Here is a 6,477-nt window from a genome sequence, read left to right as displayed (position 1 = left end):
TATTATTTGTTGAAACTGTACTTTCGATTTGATTTGAAACTGTCTCATTGCTGTTTATCAATAAAACTTTAAAAAAAATAAAAAAATAAGTAAAGTTACAGTAAGCCACATGTAAAAAATAAATAATAAAATAAAATAAAATTGTGAGCCCAACTAAGATGCCAGAACGTAGTGTATCATATGTGCAAATCTGTGATCAATTCAGAGTACTCACTTAGTATTTGATTAGGTTAGTATATACAAAAATATCAAGTAAGAAAAAGTTTTTATGATAGTAAAGAATTACTAAGAATAAAACAACAAAAATACTGGAATGGCAAATATATGATCAGCACTTTTAAAAGTTTGGGGACAGGATATCACACAAAGTTCTAGTATGTGGTGGATGTGGACAGTGTCCACGATGCTTAGTGGTGGCCAGGTGTCACTTGTGGGACTGAGCTACTGATACTTCCTTAATATCCACCCTGTAGACCCAGACAGAATTGTGACTCATAGGGTGCAGGAGAAGTCCATTTGTAGAGTATGCTGATGAAAATATTTTGCTGTTGTATACAAAAGAATAAATGAAAGACTGCTATTGCATTCCTGTTTTTCTCCTGTGTTTAATTTCTCCTGTGCCTTATTTGATGGGTTCTTAACATTTTCACTCATGGAGTTGTGGTCATTTTGGTCCCTCTCTAGAATATATTTTAGTAGTCTGTGTAGGGTTGGTTTTGTCATCATGGAATTCTTTAGTTCTTCTTTGTCTTGGAAGTATTTCACTTCTTTAAACCTGAAGGAGAGTTTCGCAGGGTATATCAGTCAGAGTTGGAATTTGTTTTCTTGCAAGACTTGAAGTACTTTGCTTCATGCTCTTCTTGATTTGATAGTTTGTGAAGAGAAATCTGCCATTATTCTGATGGGTTTTCTTTTAAATGTGATGTTTCTTTTCTCTAGCTTTTAGTATACTGCTCCTGTGCTGAATTTCTAGGATCTTGATTATTATATGTCTAGGTGTGGTTTTAATTGGGTTGATGTTATTTGGAGTTCTATATGCTTTGGTTACTGAGTGTCAGATAGTTTCCCCATATGTGGGAATTTTTTTGCTACTACTTCTGCCCACATTCTTTTTATATCATTTGTATTGACTCCTCCTTTCTCATTGATGCTTATTAGTCTTATGTTGTTCATCTTCGCATCGTCTTGCAGATGTTGAAATATTTTTTTCTACATCCTAGTTGTTTTTAAGAGACCTTTGCTTACCTTTTCACTAGTTGTAATGGTGTTTTCAAGGTCTGAAAGTCTATTTCCACTTTCATTCAAATGGTTTTGCCAGCTTGTGATTGAGGTTTTAATTTCCTGTATATCACTTTGAATCTGCTTCATGCATTCTATTTCTTTCCTATATTGCTCATTCAAGGATTCCATCATTTTTCTATTCTCCTCTATTGTTTTATCAGTGTCTTCTTTAGAAGAACTTAGTACTTCTTTCATGATAGTTACCATTTCTTCTTTTACTTCAAAAATTATTTCTGATCTGATTTCCTCTATACCTTTCTCCAGCTGTTTTTTTACTTCAGATGCTGTTATTTCAGAGATTTCAGGTGTGTGCTTTCCAATTTCTTCTATGCTACTGTCTCCTGCATTTGTTCTGAGTGCGCTCAGGGCTTGAGAATGCATTTTGCTCCTTCTCTTTGTCATTTTGTATAACACTGTCTTCTGACCTTTGGTGTAGTGCTTTGGTGGAGTTATTTCCTTAGCACCAGGTCCAGATCTACCAAGTTCAAAGCTGTCCAGGTGAGTGTGGCTTGGGTCTAGCTGCTCTGCTCATTTCTTCCTGCTGAAGCCCTTGGAAGTGAACCCGCTGTGCCACTCTGGCAAGATTTTCTGCTCCTGGATCAGCTGAATGGGTCTTGCCTCTAACCTCTCTGAAGGGAGTTCTGCCCCAGGGTTCCACATTGGCCCTGTCTGATGGAGGAAGTTCCACTCACATGCCTGGCCTGGGTACTGGCTGGAATGAGGATCTGGCAGACCAATAGGTGGTCCTATTCACACGCTGGGCCTGCACACTGGTTGGAGTGAGGATCTGGAGGGCCCTGGGCAGTCTCACATGCTGGGCCTGCATGTTGGCTGTAGCCTGGGGCCAGTGGGCCCCAGGTTGCCCCACTCCTATAAAGTTAACTATTGTACCTAAGCTAGATCTGAATAAGTCATGAGGTTGCTAGGAACAATAATTTTTCTAGCAGAGATTATTGCCATTCTCTCTCCCTTTGCCAAAGGTAAAAATTCAAACATTATGAAGATATTTACTATAATTAGTTCATTAAATGAATGGACTCTAAATGAATACATGTACATCTTTTCTATATGCTTAGTATGCATGTATGAGTATATATGTAAAACCTATGTATAAATATGTACTTATCCACAACAAAGTCGTACAATTCTCTCATATGTCAATTTAAATTATGTAAGTAGTTCAACAAACTTTTAGAAGGCAAGCAACAAATTTAAATTCATGTTACTATAATTCATTATCAAAGAACTAAGACAGATGAAGTGTTTTTCATTTGAGTAAATAAATTACATTTTACCATCAGTACATAAGGCTTTAACCACCCTTTCATTTCTAAGTATCTGAAAGTAGTAGATTCAAGGTAATCAAAAATTAACATCTGAGAGAAAAGCCATTTGCTATAAAATATTTTAAATGTGCAGAATTGTTGACTTTAATAAGAATTTAATAGAAAGACTTTTCTAACATTAGAAAAAAGTCGCCCATTAAAAAGATCAGCAGTAGCATTATGATAAAGAAATAAAATATTCAGTGCAGTTGCTTAGTTCACAGGTATCAGCATGTATAGTTGGTCAGGGTGAGAATCCTACCAGTTCACTGCTAGTTTCAAAAACCTGCTGAGGATTCTCGGGATCACTGTCTTACCCATCTTGTACATACAAATGTATGGCTTTGCCCTTGTTATATCATTTTTTTTTTTTTTTTTTTTTTTGTGGAACTGGGGATTGAACTCAGATCCTTGCATTTGCCAATCAAATGCTTATCCTACTGAGCCATCTCCCCGCCCTGTATCATTTCTAATGTTTTTTTTCTATCACTATTTTGTATTCTTTAAAAAATAAAAATGTATTTTGTATTCTTTAAAAAATAAAATGTAGGCTGTGCATCCTGGGTTGGCACAGCCATGGTGGCCACTGTCCTTTCCTCCTGTGTCCGCCGCCTGCCCTCAGCCTTCGCGCCGCCACCCCAGGTTCCCACGCTGGCCCTGGCCCGGACGCTCGGCACTGCGTTGTGTCCCGCAGGGACCCAGACGAGGCCCGGGGCGGCACAGCTGGCCTCATTGCTCGCACAGGTGCCAGGGAGGGTCCCACTGCTGTGCTGCCAGCACAGTGACGTGCCCCCTTTGACGCTGGAAGGAATCAAGGATCGGGTTCTCTATCTCTTGAAATTGTATGACAAGACTGACCCAGAAAAGCTCTCAGTAAATTCCCATTTTATGAAAGACCTGGGCTTAGACAGTTTGGACCAAGTGGAGATTATCATGGCCATGGAGGATGAATTTGGGTTTGAAATTCCTGATATAGATGGGGAAAAGTTAATGTGTCCACAAGAAATTGTAGATTACATTGCAGATAAGAAGGATGTATATGAATAAAGTACCAGGACTCCAGGGACGCTGGTGAGGAGTGAGTGTGCGCTGTCCTCACAGCAGCTCTGCCAGATGTGTATTTAAGTTGTCTCATTTTGCCCTTTGAAAATAAATCGGTAAAACTAAAAAATAAATAAAAATAAAAATGTATTTTTCAATAAATACATTGAATACTTCAATAAAAGTGTATTTTTCAATAAATCACACAGAACTTGAGCTGTGTTCATACAAGTAAAACTCACATTTTTAAGAAAAAAAGAAATAAAATATATGGATGCCTAATAAAACAATAAGATTTTCATTGTTAAGGTCAAATAAAGGTTCAGACAACATTTTCTTTTCTTATTTATTTATTATATATTTAGTACAGGGTCTACAGGGTCTCACTACACAAACTGGACTTGTAGTGAAAACTCCTGTTTTCAGCCTCCTAAGCGCTGGGATTACAGGCATGTGCCACCACACCCAGTCTCAATCCCTATTTCAGCATGTCCCAGGGGTGAGGCCAGCATGCCAGGATCAAACCCAAGCACTTTAATCCACTGAGCTATCTGGCTGGGCCTTGAGTCAACATTTTCTGACTGGCACAAAGTGTTTTATCTGTAGTACTTCACTCATAAACAACATACTTTATTTTCACCTATAGAACTACATGTACTTTCAAAATATTTTCCCTCTCAGTTACCTCCATGTAACTGAGAGCAACAAATAATAAATGTACTTTGCTAACAACAACAACAAAAAAAAAGTATGTGATTCAATAAAAGTATGTGATTCAATAAATGTACTTTGCTAACAACAACAACAACAAAAAGTATGTGATTCAATTTTTAAAAGAACTAGGAATAAGAAGAATATCCCCAAAGGAAAAACAAAGTCTTGTTTAGCTTCTTCCATCTTTAAAGTACTCAGGATAAATTCTTTTTAAAAATTTTATTTTAAAAACAAAAATAAGGGCCAGCCAAACAGCTCTGCAGATTGAAGCACCTGCTTAGGCAGACGCAGTAGGGTTCAATCCCCATGTGCCCTGTGGGCCCTGCCTTCAGGGGATGCTGAGATGGAAACTAAGACCAGGCATGGTGGCTTGCACCCATAATCCCAGCTCTTTGGAGGCTGAACACAGGTGGATCACTAAGAATCCGATCTATGTAGGGAGACCCTATAGACCCTATACTAAAATACAAAAATAAATAAATAAAAAATCTCAAAACAAGATAATAGGAGATTAAGGGTTAATACATTGCGTATTGTTATTTTTAGTTACTCAGAGTACAAGATACAGGCATTTAATTGTCCAAATAATATTAGAACCATTTTTTCAATGAACTAAACAGAAATTAATAGTATAACTATCTTAACTATCTTGAATGTGTAGAAGCATCTATATATCTGCATCTATCGGATTTTTTTTTTCTTTTCCCTTCCCTTTTTTTTTTCCTTTCCCCCAAACCAGTTATTCTTTCCTTTGGAACAACTTCTTCCCATGTTACAATATTTATTGTACATTTTCGATCTTTAGTCTTTCAGCTTCTCACACTAGTGAGACAATATCACGTTTACATAATATCATGTTTACACATGTGAGTCTTATTTCACTTATGAATGTGATCTCAAATTCCATCCATTACTATAAAAGTCTCATTTATCCTTCTTTATTGCTGAGTAGTTATTCCATTGTATAAAGACATCTTTTTATGCATTCCTCAGCTGTTTCCAAGGTCTAAGTATTACAAATTGTGCTGCTATAACCAGGGGTGCATATATAACACTGTGGTACAATGTTTTTTACTCTTTCTGGGAAGACACCCAGAAAGGGAATAGCTGAGTCAAATAGGACTTCCAATCCTAGTTTTTTTAAGAATCATGTCACTGATTTCCACAGTGGTTGCACTAGGCTACAACCCCATCAACAGTGGAGAAAAGTTCCTTCTTCCCCACAGCCCCTTCAGCATTTGTTATTGGCTGACTTCCTGATATTAGCCCTTCTTTCTGGGATGAGATGAAATCTCAATGTTGTTTTAATTTGCATCTCTCAACTGACTACTGATGTTCAACACTTTTTAATATATTTATTTGCAGTTTGTATTTCTTCATCTGAGAAGTATGTATTCATTTCAGATGCCCATTTTTGGACTGGATCTTTCAATTTAGAAGGTCTAATGTTTTAGTTCATGTTCTGCATAGTAATCCTTTGTCTCAGGAACAGCTGGCAAACATTTTTTTCTTACATTGTGAGTTTTCTCTTCACTTTTTTTTTTTTTAATCTTTTACTTATTTATTTGGTACAGGGTTTCACTACATAGCATGGACTCATAGTGATCCTCCTGTCTCAGCCTCCCCAGCACTGGGATTACAGGTGTGCATCACCACACCTGGTAATGGTGGCCCAGATGGCACACCAGGGGTTCTGGGGCCAGCATGGATTGCAGTACCAGGGATCGCACCCAGGTCCTTATGCTTGCCAGGCAGGTACTTAGACTGCCAAGCTATCTCTTCAGCCCTCTTGGAGGTTTTTCTTGTTGTGCAAAAGCTTTTTAATAAGATGAGAACCAAGTTGTTGATTCTTTGCGATAGTTCCTGTGAAATCAGGGCTTCATTCATAAAAATCTCTGACTATACTAATGTCTTCAAGAGTTTTTAACTTATCCTATCTTCCAGCAGATTTAATATTTGTGTTTTAATATTTAGATCTTTGATCCATTTCAAATTTAGGTTAGTGCACGGTAAAAGATATGGGCCCAATTTTAATCTGTAGCACCCATAAAGACAGATTTTTCAGCACCATTTATTAGAGAAAGAGGGTATCTTTAAAAAAAAAAAAAAAAAAAAG

The 6,477-nt window shown here is 37.3% G+C and overlaps 1 protein-coding gene and 1 pseudogene across 10 annotated transcripts in view; one reads left to right on the top strand and one right to left on the bottom strand.

The window, feature by feature from the left end:
• Hmbox1 (homeobox containing 1) overlaps window positions 1–6,477 on the bottom strand; it is a 236,691-nt gene that overhangs the window by 178,035 nt on the left and 52,179 nt on the right. The gene's annotated exons all lie outside the window — the stretch shown is intronic.
• On the top strand, window positions 3,183–3,757 carry LOC101591896 (annotated as a pseudogene).

Source organism: Octodon degus, unplaced genomic scaffold (assembly GCF_000260255.1).
Source record: "Octodon degus isolate 3935 unplaced genomic scaffold, OctDeg1.0 scaffold00036, whole genome shotgun sequence".
In the NCBI taxonomy this organism is placed as follows: Eukaryota; Metazoa; Chordata; class Mammalia; order Rodentia; family Octodontidae; genus Octodon; species Octodon degus.
The sequence above is the reverse complement of the archived record's forward strand: the minus strand, read 5'-3'. Positions and strand labels throughout refer to the sequence as shown.